Below are 13,208 nucleotides of genomic sequence, written 5' to 3' on the forward strand. Positions count from 1 at the left end.
AGAGAGCAAGTGGCCCAATTACAATGAGGTTCATGGCTAGTAGGGTGGCCCATAAAAAAACTTTTTTTTAAAAAAAAATGCCTGCTGCAAAGGTCTTGCTACAATAGGAATTATATAGCTATATCTAAAATTTCATGCATTTCAGTTAATATATTGACCTTCCATTGAATTGAAATTTCAGCCTTCATGACATAGGAAAACGGCCAAGTAAACAGATATTTTCGTCACTTTATGACCAATTCAGCTTTATTTTGTAGGAATTGCATTTTTTTAAGAACAAGATGCTGAATATGATTTCCTTTATCCCAGCTATTTTCAATACTCCCCTGTGTGAGTGCCTGAGGGCCCTGCTCCTGGCACTCACCACCTGGCCCAGGGCGGGGCCTGACAGGCCTCACAGGGACGGTTGCTGTCACTGCTGCTGCGGCCCAGGGGGATCCGGAGGGGCGCAGAGTTCTTTTTAAAATGTTTTAAAAATTTTCCTTTACCTTTTTTTTTTTTTTTGTATATGCGGAGACGGGGATGGGGGTGGGATGGATGTTTAGTTGGGAATTTGTTTGATTTTCATGGATTTGTAATTTTTATAGTTTTTTATTTGTATTGTCTTTTGTTTTCTGGGGTTTGTTTATTGTTTTAAGGTCTTATTTTGTTCTTAAGGGGAGGGGTCAGGGCTGCCGGGGAGTGGGTCCCAGCCAACAAAATGGCTGGGGCATGTTCCACAGAGGGGGATGCGCTGGGACAACCGATCTCAGTGATCACGGGTAGGAGGTGTCTGAGGACTATCCCTGCCTACGGGTTTGATCCTGACCGAACGGATACTAAAATCAGCAAGGGATACCCACATGACCTGAAGGTGCTGCTGTGCAATGCCAGGTCAATGATTCATAAGACCACTGCCATCCATGACTTGATCATGGATGGAGGATTTTTTTTTATATATATAAAATATTTATTAAGGTTTTACGAAAAACAGAGATTTACAGAATGAAAGGAAAGCAAAAAAAGAAGAAATAAGGAAAAATACAAAAAATACAAAAATACATAGAAAAAAAGAAAATACAAAATACAAAAAACAAATAGATAGGAAAAACTTAAAAACAAATCCATTTTTTTGATATCTTTAAGCTCATTTGCTTGTTTCCTTGACCTCCTCACACCTCCCCTTTTTGTATTCCCATTTACATAATCAATTCAGCAAATCCTTACCCTCTTTCATTTATCTTAACTCTATATCTTAACATATTATAGCTATATGTTTTCATCCATTGTCAATCCATTTTTGCATATTCTTATTGACCTTGTTGCTAATGCCACTTAATTTCAATCCAGCATCATTTTAACATTCATTAATTTTACAATATTTCTGCAAATAGTCTTTAAATTTCTTCCAATCTTCTTCCACCAACTCTTCTCCCAGGTCTCGGATTCTGCCGGTCATTTCCGTCAATTCCATATAGTCCATCACCTTCATCTGCCACTCTTCCAGGGTGGGTAAATCTTGTGTCTTCCAATACTTTGCAATAAGTATTCTTGCTGCTGTTGTTGCATACATAAAGAAAGTTCTATCCTTCTTTGGCACCAATTGGCCGACTATGCCCAGGAGAAAGGCCTCTGGTTTCTTCAGGAAGGTATATTTAAATACCTTTTTCATTTCATTATAGATCATCTCCCAGAAAGCCTTAATCTTTGGGCACGTCCACCAAAGGTGAAAGAATGTACCTTCATTTTCTTTACATTTCCAACATTTATTATCGGGCAGATGATAGATTTTTGCAAGCTTGACTGGTGTCATGTGCCACCTGTATATCATTTTCATAATATTCTCTCTTAAGGCATTACATGCCGTAAATTTCATACCAGTGGAACAGTGACTGTTCCCAGTCAGCAAACATAATGTTGTGTCCAACATCTTGTGCCCATCTAATCATAGCAGATTTAACCGTTTCATCCTGCGTATTCCATTTTAACAGCAAGTTATACATTCTTGAAAGTATCTTTGTTTTGGGATCTAACAGTTCTGTTTCCAATTTTGATTTTTCCACCTGGAAGCCAATTTTTTTGTCCAAATTATAAGCCTCTCTTATTTGATAATAGTGAAGCCAGTCTCGCACTTTGTCTTTTAATTTCTCAAAACTCTGCAATTTCAATTTGTCTCCTTCTTTCTCCAAAATTTCCCAATATTTCGGCCACTTGGCCTCCATATTGAGCTTTTTCTGAGCCTTTGCTTCCATCGGTGATAACCACCTTGGGGTTTTATTTTCAAGTAAGTCTTTATATCTTATCCAGACATTAAACAATGCTCTCCTGACAATATGGTTTTTAAATGCTTTATGTGCTTTAACCTTGTCGTACCACAAATATGCATGCCACCCAAAAAACGTTATTAAAACCTTCTAAATCCAAAATGTCTGTGTTCTCAAGAAGCACCCATTCTTTCAACCAGCAGAATGCTGCTGATTCATAATAAAGTTTAAGGTCTGGCAGGGCAAATCCACCTCTTTCCTTTGCATCAGTTAGTATTTTAAATTTTATTCTGGGCTTCTTGCCCTGCCAGACAAATCTAGAAATGTCTCTCTGCCACTTCTTGAAACAGTCCATTTTGTCCAAAATTTGCAATGATTGAAACAAAAATAACATTCTTGGCAATACATTCATCTTTATAACAGCAATTCGACCCAACAAGGAAAGCTTCAAATTTGACCATATTTCTAAGTCCTTTTTCACTTCTGACCAACATTTCTCATAGTTATCTTTAAATAAGTTTAAGTTCTTAGCAGTCATATTAACCCCCAGGTATTTTACTTTCTTAACCAATGTTAAACCTGTCTCCTTCTGAAACCTCTCTTTCTCAATCGGTGTTAAATTTTTCTCAAGAACTTTAGTTTTTAACTTGTTCAACTTAAATCCTGCCACATGACCAAATTCTTGAATCAGTTCTAATACTCTTTTAGTACTAGATTCTGGCTCCTGTAACGTCAATACTAAGTCATCTGCAAAAGCTTTCAGTTTGTATTGTTTGGCTCCGACCTGTATACCTTTAATCAGACGGTCCCTTCTAATCATATTTAGCAAAACCTCCAGGACCGAAATAAAGAGCAATGGGGAAATTGGGCAGCCTTGTCATGTCCCTTTCTCTATCTTGAGTTCCTCTGTCACCACATTGTTAACTATTAGTTTAGCCTTTTGTTCTGAGTAAATTGCACTTATACCATTTTCAAACGCTTGACCAACCCCCATCCCCTGAAGATTTTTCTTCATAAAACTCCAAGAAATATTATCAAAGGCTTTCTCCGCATCTACAAAAATTAAAACTGCTTTAGTATTGATGTTCACTTGCAACTTCTCCAAAATGTTAATTATATTCCTCGTGTTGTCAGACAAGTGTCTACCTGGGAGAAAGCCGGCTTGGTCCTTATGTATCTCTTCCACTAATACTTTTTTTAATCTTTTAGCCAAAATATCAGCAAATATTTTGTAATCCACATTGAGCAGGGATATGGGGCGGTAGTTCTTAAGTTGTGTCTTTTCAGACTCAGTTTTCGGTATAAGCGTAGTATAGGCTTCCTTCCACGACTCTGGCGCTTTTCCCCCCTCCAAAATTTCATTACAAACCTCCTTTAGTGGTTGAATTATCCAATCCTTCAGAGATCTGTAATATTTTGAGGTTAAGCCATCCGGCCCTGGAGATTTGCCCAACTGCATATTCTGAATGGCACCTTCTACCTCCTGTTCTGTAATTTTATGGTTCAGCATTATCTTGTTTTCTTGAGAGATTTTTTGTAATCCATTTGTTTTTAAAAATTGCTCTATATCAAACTCTTTCTGTGGCCCTTGTGTATATAACTGTTTAAAATACCTCTGGAAGCATTTTCTAATTTCCACTGGATTCTGAATGTTCTTTCCTTCCACTTCCAAGTTAGTAATAGTATTAAGCTTTTGTCTTTTTTTCATTTGCCAGGCTAACAGTTTTCCACATTTATTAGCTGATTCAAATGTCCTTTGTCTCATTTGTTTAATTTTCCATTCAATTTCCTGATTCATCATCTTCATATATTGCACTTGATATAGCTTTATATCTCTCAGAATCTCTTGTGACTTTGGTTTCGCTCTCAGTTTCTTCTCACCCTCTTTTATTTTTTCCAAAATTTTATCTTTTTTCTCATTTTGGGCTCTCTTCTTTATTGCATTCTGTTGAATCAGAAACCCCCTCATAACTGCTTTACTTGCGTCCCAGGTTACTCTTTTTTCAGTATTGGTGTTCAAATTTATCTCAAAATAGTCTCTCAAGGTTTTTTGGGCCTTCTTGATAACCTCTTGATCTCTAAACAAGGTGTCATTCATCCTCCATCTGAAGGAACCGGTTGGTGTTAATTTCATCTCCATTTTCACAGCATTATGGTCGGAGCAAGTTTTAGGGCAAATTTCCGCTTTTCGAGTCTTAGGTGCCAGTCCTCTAGTTATCCAGATTTGGTCAATTCTTGTCCATGTCATTTTGGCTTCAGAAAAGAAGGTTCCCTCTCTACCCAAGGGATTCTTAGTTCTCCAAATGTCAATCAAGTCCATATTGTCAGTCAATTCAAAAAAGGTTTTTGGTAATCTGCCATCTTTGGTTTTTTTTTTTTTATAATATTTTTATTTTTCCATATAAACACAATACAACAAACATAAACATACAAAAACAAAAACAAAACAAAAAACATGTATCATTTCATATCCTAATTTCATATCCTATCTTCCCCGACTTCCTCATGCCTCCCCTTTCTGTATTCCAAATTCTTATCGATTGTTCAGCAAATCTTCCCTTATTTTAATTTAAATTTAGACTATTCTTCCTTATTTTCCTTGTCTTAACCATTGCTAATAGTAACCATTTACTTTCCAGTCCAACATCATTCTAACTTTCATTAACTTTGTGATATTTCTTTAAATAGTCCTTAAATTTTTTCCATTCTTCTTGCGCTGCTTCTCTTCCCTGGTTTCGGATTCTGCTCGTCATTTCTGCCAAGCCCATATAGTCTATCACCTTCATCTGCCATTCTTCCAGTGTGGGTAGTTCTTGCGTCTTCCAGTACTTCGCAATGAGTAGTCTAGCTGCTGTTGTAGCATACATAAAGAAAGTTATATCCATCTTTAACACCCCTTGGCCGACAATACCCAAGAGAAAGGCCTCTGGTTTCTTGGAGAAAGTATATTTAAATACCTTTTTAAGTTCATTATAGATCATTTCCCAGAATGCCTTAATCTTCGGGCAGGTCCACCAAAGATGAAAAAATGTACCTTCAGTTTCTTTACATTTCCAACATTTGTTGTCAGGCACATGGTAAATCTTTGCAAGCTTGACTGGGGTTATGTACCACCTATATATCATTTTCATAATGTTTTCTCTTAAGGCATTACATGCCGTAAATTTTATCCCGGTGGTCCACAACTTTTCCCAATCAGCAAACAAAATATTATGACCAATGTCCTGAGCCCATTTAATCATGACCGATTTAACCGTTTCATCTTGTGTATTCCATTTCAGCAGCAAATTGTACATTTTGGACAAATTCTTAGTACTGGGTTCTAACAGTTCTGTCTCCAATTTTGATTTTTCCACCTGGAAGCCAATTTTACTGTCCAGTTTAAACGCTTCATTTATTTGATGGTAGTGGAACCAGTCTCTCACCTTCCCTTTTAATCTCTCAAAACTCTGCAATCTCAATTTGTCCCCTTCCTTTTCCAAAATTTCCCAGTATCTTGGCCACTTGGACTCCATATTTAACTTTTTAACTGCCTTAGCTTCCATTGGCGACAGCCACCTTGGAGTTTTATTTTCCAGCAAGTCTTTATATCTGTCCCAGACATTTAGTAGTGCTTTTCTGACAATATGATTTTTAAAACTTTTATGTGCTTTAACCTTGTCATACCACAAATATGCATGCCACCCAAAAATGTTATTAAAACCTTCCAAATCCAAAATGTCTGTGTTTTCAAGAAGTAGCCATTCTTTCAGCCAGCAGAAAGCTGCCGCTTCGTAGTAAAGTTTAAAGTCTGGCAGGGCAAACCCCCCTCTTTCCTTTGAATCCGTTAGTATCTTAAATTTAATTCTGGGCTTTTTGCCCTGCCAGACAAATTTAGATATGTCTTTTTGCCACCTCTTGAAACAATCCATTTTATCAATTATTTGCAATGCTTGGAACAAAAACAACATTCTTGGCAATACATTCATCTTTATAGCTGCAATACGGCCTAACAAGAAAAGCTTTAAGTTGGACCAAATCTCCAAATCTTTTTTCACTTCTCTCCAAGTTTTTTCATAATTATCTTTAAACAAATTCACATTTTTAGCTGTCATATTTATACCCAAATATTTCACTTTTTTAACCACAGTCAACCCTGTCTCATTCTGGAACCTTTCCTTTTCTATCTGTGTCAAATTTTTCTCCAAAACCTTTGTCTTAGACTTATTCAGTTTAAATCCTGCCATTTGACCAAACTCTTGAATTATTTCCAAAACTCTTTTCGTGCTAGCTTCTGGCTCTTGCAATGTAAGTACTAAGTCATCTGCAAATGCTCTCAGTTGGTAATCTGCCATCTTTGGTAACTACCTGTCTTTGCGACTTATCCATGTTTGTGGATACCACTCCGTTCATATCTCCCATCATAATAATGTTGTAATCCATATAGTCTAACAATGTCTCATGCAACTTCTTAAAAAATTCAGATTTCCCCTCATTTGGTGCATATACTCCTACTATCAAAAAATTTTCTCCTTGTGTTTGAATTTCGATTGCCACAAATCTTCCTTGATCATCTTTAAAAACAAATTTCGGTGATAGGCTCTCTTTTGCATAAATAACTACTCCTCTCTTTTTAACCTTGTCCGATGAAATAAACTCTTGACCCAATCTTTTATTAATCAATACTTTCCTGTGTAGCCTTATCACATGTGTTTCCTGTAAACAAATCAAGTCCAATTGTTCCTTTTTCAGTAAATGAAAGACTTTCCTCCTTTTCTCCGGGGAGTTAAGTCCATGAATATTCCAGCTTAATAGTTGCAGGAACATGGTGTATTTATTTTGCTTTTCCTCCAACTGCTCCCAATAATTCCTCTTGTTCTGACGGTGGTATCACTTTCTCTAGCTTGTCCAATCCCAAAGGTGGTGGTACTATGTCTAGTATTCCTGGTTTTAAAGCTCTTGGCTCTTCTACAGCTTCTTTTTGCAGGTCTTCTCCGTGTTCTCTCAAAAAATTTTCTTTATCCTCCACTGATCTTATTTTAAACTTTTTCCCTTTAAAGGTAAAAGATAGGCCTTGGGGGAATTCCCACCTAAAAATGGTTCTATTTCCTCTCAACAGGGCCACCAAATCTCCATAATTAGACCTAAGGTCCAAAAGATGTTTCGGAATGTCCTTAAATATCTCCACTCTTGATTCGTTTATTTCCAAGGTCTTCTGGAAGTGCAGACTCAGTATTTTGTCTCTCTCCTCTTTTGATCGGAGGGTAATCAAACAGTCTCTCGACCTGTTCTTTCTGCCTCCTCTTCCAAGTCTAAAAGCACTTACTATCTTGAAGTCTTGCTTATCATCCAAGTTCCAAAAGTCTGCAAATTCCTGTGTAAGAAAATCACTTAGGCTATCTTTTTCAAGTTCAGGTACCGTCCTGATCCTCAGATTGGTCTGTTTCTCCTTCAGTTCAATTATAGACAAAAGCGACTGATGGTCCCCAAGCTGTTTACATATCGGTGTTATCTTTTCCTCTACAGCCGCTGCTTTTTCCCTTGCTTCCTCAGCTGTCTTTCGATTTGAGGTAGATTCTTGCAGCAGTTTTTCAATAGATTCTGTGTTTGAGTTCATCTTCTGCCCCAGGTTGTTAATGCTAGTAGTATTTTGGTCAATTTTAGTTGTTGCTTCAGTAACTTGTTTGCTTAGTTTTTCCAATGTTTCATAAATTTTACTTAATACTGAAGTAAATCCCTCTTCAGAGGCCATTCCTTTTGACCCAGCTTGTACAGGATCTTCCCCCTGTGGTGCAGGAAGGCCGGATGCAGATGCTCTACGCTGCTGCAATACTGCACTGGTCTGCTGCAATCTAACCTTGCCCGATCTTGTTGTTTTTTCATCCATCACACTTTGTCTGAGAATCAAGGTCAGTCCCACGGCCAAAGCTTGTTTTGCAGTGGAAATTCCCCAAGCTAGTAAAGAGTGGAAAATTCCCCAACTAGTTGTAACAATTTCAGTGTTCCTCTAGGGGGACACAGTAACAGTCAATGATATTGCAATAGAATATCTTTTTCCAACTTTTCCAAAGTCCCCCTTCAACAAAATAGGCAACAGTTTCAAGTCCAAAGAAGCCCTTCAAAAAGTATCTCCCTTGCAGAGTTAACTGTCAAAAAGTTACATTGTCCATAAATAGTGCAGCTCTCAATACAGCAGTTCTAATAATCCTGGCAATCCGTTCCCAAGGATTAAGTGGTGGTCTTTATTCCGTTTTCTCTCCTTCTTTTCTTTTTTTGCAGGCAAACGAAATACTTTCCTCTCTTCCCTCCCCTCTCCTGCAATTTAGGAAGGGAATTCTTTTGATCTGACGTTAGGATTTAAGACTTTTAAACGCAACTCTCCAGGTCTTAGCTTAGACAGTCTTTGCTTTGATCTGTATACAGAAAACGGAAGACGGACTTCCTGTTTACACCTTCCCGCTTCGGTGCCAAATTAATCCTTTTTTCCCTCTGATCCCCAATCTTTAAGCTTGACCTACTCACGGGAAGTTGTTTAGTAGCCGAATTGTCACAGGAAAAAGGTCGGCGCTCTCCGGCAACAGCTGCGCGCTTCGGGGACTTCCGGTGGAGTGCGATCTTGCTGCAAGCGAGGGATTTCTCGGAGCGAGAAATCCCAGCTATTTCGGATGGAAAAGGGGGGCTACAGGGCGCAGTAGCTCCCCAGAAAGCCTCTGGAGGGTGTCCAGGGCATCAGGTTCTCGGCAGTGCCCTAAAACTGCCCGTCCGGCCGTCAGGTAACCCCTAAAAGGGTGAAGAGTACGGCGGAACGGGCTAGCGGGCTATCGGGAAGCCATTGCTGCATCTGAATAGCGAAGCCCCAAGCTTGGGAAGAACAGCGCTCCGCTCTCAAAACTAAGAAAATTTGGACTCAATTTAAGCGTCAATTCTAAGAGGCAAAACTGAGGAAGGCTCCGGATTAATAAGATTCTCTTTTTCGAGTTCAGCTGTCATCTGGAATCACTTTTGACGCAGCAATTTCGGCAGAGCTGGAAAACGAAATCCCCAGTGGTCGGACAGAGTTATTACAACTTGTTTTTCTGAGCTTCTTCTCAAATCAGTGGAAAATTTTTCTAAAGTGACCTTGGCTCCTGTCCTGTTCTTTGTTATTCTTTTTGCGGATTTTTCCTTCTTGGATACTTTTGGACTGCAACGGCTGATATCCACTATTGAGGTATTATTATGCCTGGGGTGCTTAAAGGAAGTATAATCTGAAATTGGAATTAAGCCCATCATCTATTTATTTTTATTTTTATTTTTATTTTTTATTTTTTCTCCTCTTTTGGACTGCAACTCTATTTGAACCCAATCTTTGCTTGGATGTCTCCTGTGGATTAAAATTTTATTTGGACTTTATTGGATCTAATCTTTTTGGATTACAAATATAAAGACAAAAGGAAGATCTCAATTAAGGATTAGCCCAATTGGGGGCATGAAGATTGTCTCTATTGGTGTTGGTGATGGTGTGTCCTACACTTCCCCCAAATTATTGAGAGATTAAGTACTTGTGTTTCGGTTTTTTATTGGTTTTTAAAGTTATTCTTATCGGCAAAAGACTTTGAATTGATACTTTTATCATTTCCCTGAGTATACAATTTGGTTATTTTTCTGAATTGTAACTAGTAAATTAGATATATTCGTGAATTGACTAGGAGGAATTGGTAAAGGATTTGGGAAATGTCACAAAAGAAAGGGGCGGAAGGGGGGATGCCAGCAGACAGGAGAGCATCTAAGCAAGAATCGGATTTCAGAACAGAAATACTGAAAATGTTTGCAGATATTAAACAAAGCCAAAAGAATTTGGAATCAAAATTGGAACAAGTGGACAACAAAATGGAACAAGTAGATAATAAAGTTGGGAAAATGGACAAAAAAATTGATGAGACAGTTAATGAATTGAAAGGACAAATAAAAGAGGTGTCTAAAAGAACGCAATCAGTAGAAGAGGGGCTGAAAAGGACAAAATCGGAGATGAGGGATGTAAAGCGGGAGGAAGAAAAGTTGAAAGTGGAGATGATTGAAATAAATAAATCCCAGGAAGAAATTAAAGATGCAATTGCTATGAATGAACTGAGACAGAGGGAAGTCAATCTGAGGCTGAGATCAGTACCGGAAACACAGAATGAAAATATCAAAGAGAGATTGATAATAGAAATTGCGCAGTGGCTGGAGATGTCAGTAGAGGGAATGGGAAAAACAGTACAAAACACATTCAGGATGAGAGTAAGAACAACAAAGGCAAAGAAATTTCCAGGGGATTGTTTAATTACATTCAAAGATCGAGAGATGAGAAATTTGATACTACAAAAGAACAGAGAGAAAAGATTATATATTGATGGAAGTTACATAATCATTTTTAAAGACATACCAATAAGGCTGTTGAAACGAAGAGATCCCTACAAGCCACTGGTACAGATTTTGAGGAGAAATAAGATTGACTTCAGATGGGAATATCCAGAAGGAATTTCATTTTTTTACAAAACTAAGAAACACAGATTGACAAGCCCAGAAGAAATAGGGAAATTCACGGGAAGATATAAGGAACTGCAAGTGGAAGAAGAAGAAGAAAGAGGAGCAGGAGGAGGAGCAGGATCTAAAGATGAGTCAGAATCGGCAGAAGAGGAAGAAGATCAAGGAAAGAGATCAGAAGAAGGAGAAGAAGAAGAAGAAGGGGAAAAAGAAGACAGGTTATAACTAAATTTAAACTAAACTTATTTAATTCGACCCCAACATGGCTTTAAAAATATGGAGCTGGAATATAAATGGGATGAATGATAAAAAAAAGAAATAAAATTGAACAATTTTTAAGAAAGAAAAATTTGGATATCATTTGTCTACAAGAAACACATGTGGCAAAGAGGCATAGAAAAATTTTGATTAATAAAAGATTAGGGAATGAATTTGTATCTTCGGGCAAGGAGAAAAAAAGGGGGGTTGTGTTATATATCAAAAATAAAATTGAAGCTAAACAAATTTTCAAAGACGAAGAAGGAAGAATTGTAGCAGTTCAGATCAAATGGCAGGGCGAAAATCTAATAATTGTCGGGATCTATGCACCTAATGGAAATAAGACTGATTTTTACAAAGTTTTGGAAGAAAAACTATTTGAACACATGGATCAGAAAATTATAATAATGGGAGACATGAATGGGGTGGTGTCACTGGAAATGGATAGACTAAGAGAAGGATTAAATAAAGAAGGGAAATTACCAAAGACTTTCTTTTCAATGACTAAGAATTGTAATCTGGTTGATATCTGGAGACTTAGACCCATTAGAGAAGCAATTCACTTATTATTCAGAGCTGAATCAGTCTATGTCAAGAATTGATCAAATATGGGTCTCAAATGAACTGACTCCAAGAATCCAGCAAGTAGAAATACAACCCAAAGTAATTTCAGATCACAATCCAATAAAATTAGAAATAAAAGGTTTTGAAGAAAGAACTTTCAGATGGAGAATCAATGATTATTTGTTGGATGATCAGAATATTATAGACAAAGCACAAAAGAAGTTATTGGAATATTTTATGGATAACACCAACAAAGGTACAAAAATGAATATTGTTTGGGACGCGAGTAAAGCAGTGATGAGAGGTTTTTTTATACAACAGAACTCATTGAAGAACAAACACAGAGAAAAAGGGAAAAAGGAAATTTTAAAGCAGATCATGGACAATGAGCAGAAATTAATTAAAAAACCAAACAATGTAAAAATCAAACAAGAAATTAAGACTTTACAAACCCAATTCGCAATGATGATAAATCAAGAAGTAGAATGGAATATAAAGAGATTACGACAGAAAAACTTTGAGTTCGCTAATAAATCAGGAAAACTACTCGCTTGGCAAATTAAAAAGAGAAAAGAACAGAATACGATCAACAAAATCATTGTAAACGGTGAAGAGATTGTTAATCCGAAAGAAATCCTCATTCTCATTGGTGGGGTCTGGTGCGTCACCTCCCCTCCCAGAAGTTCCCGGCCGTCGTTGGTGGTCACTTGCAAGGGAAAATCCAGAGGCAGCAGGTGGAGTTGGTGTTCTAGGGCGAAGCTCTTGCTGAAGAAATTGCAGGAACTGCCTGAATCCAGCAGCCCCTTCACCTTGACTGGGTGCCCATTTGGGAGTTCTAGCACCACTTCTATGGCTATCGCTGCCCTGGGAGGGTCTGGTTGGGGCACTTCTATTGGTTGTTGGCTTGGCTGCTGGCCCCGCTGATTGGCAGCCAAGCTTGGCCGTTTCCCTGGTCCTGATCCGTTTCCTCCTTCCCCTCACAGCCCACAGCTCCCACCATCCCTTTCCAGGCCTTTCTTTGAGGGCAGACCCTGGCAAAATGTCCTGGCCGTTGGCAGAGGAAACACTTCTTGTGGGTTTTCCAATCCTTTCCCTCCCTCTTGCGCCCTTCAGTGGTGTTTGAAACCTCGCGCGCACGCGCGCCATCTATTTCCATTGGCTCAGCCGGCTGGGGAGGCTGCCGTGGTATTTCAGGAATGCGGTAGTCATGGTAACATTCCCCTCTCCCTTCGCTCTTCTCCTGCGCCCGCGCTTCCCGTCTCGCTCCAATCGCAAGCACAGCCTTGGTCAGCTGGTCCATCGACTGCGGGCGGGGCGCGCGGGAAAGCTCATCCTTGACCGTTGGGGACAACCCCTCCTCAAATAACATCTGAATGGGTTCCGCCTCCAGATCCCACCCAAGCCGGTGGATTAACATCACAAAGCGCGACCAGTACTCTCTAACAGATTGGCTCCCATGCTTGCACCCCATCAATTGCCGCCGAACCCCATTTTGCTCCACTTCGCTTGAAAACATTGCATTCATCGCCTGAAAAAATTTCCTGATGTCTTTCAAGGCGGCATTTTGCGTTGCCATTAGGGGCCTGATCCATTCCCGCGCCCCATCCTCCAGATGCCCCACAATGTAGGCCACCCTTTCCCCATCATCCACAAAGTCAT

General features: G+C 38.8%; 1 long non-coding RNA gene across 1 annotated transcript in view; it reads right to left on the reverse strand.

The window, feature by feature from the left end:
- LOC310769970 overlaps nucleotides 1–13,208 on the reverse strand; it is a 166,838-nt gene that overhangs the window by 111,959 nt on the left and 41,671 nt on the right. The gene's annotated exons all lie outside the window — the stretch shown is intronic.

The sequence above is a fragment of the Podarcis filfolensis genome (genome assembly GCF_964270895.1).
Source record: "Podarcis filfolensis genome assembly, chromosome: 8".
Classification (NCBI taxonomy): Eukaryota; Metazoa; Chordata; class Lepidosauria; order Squamata; family Lacertidae; genus Podarcis; species Podarcis filfolensis.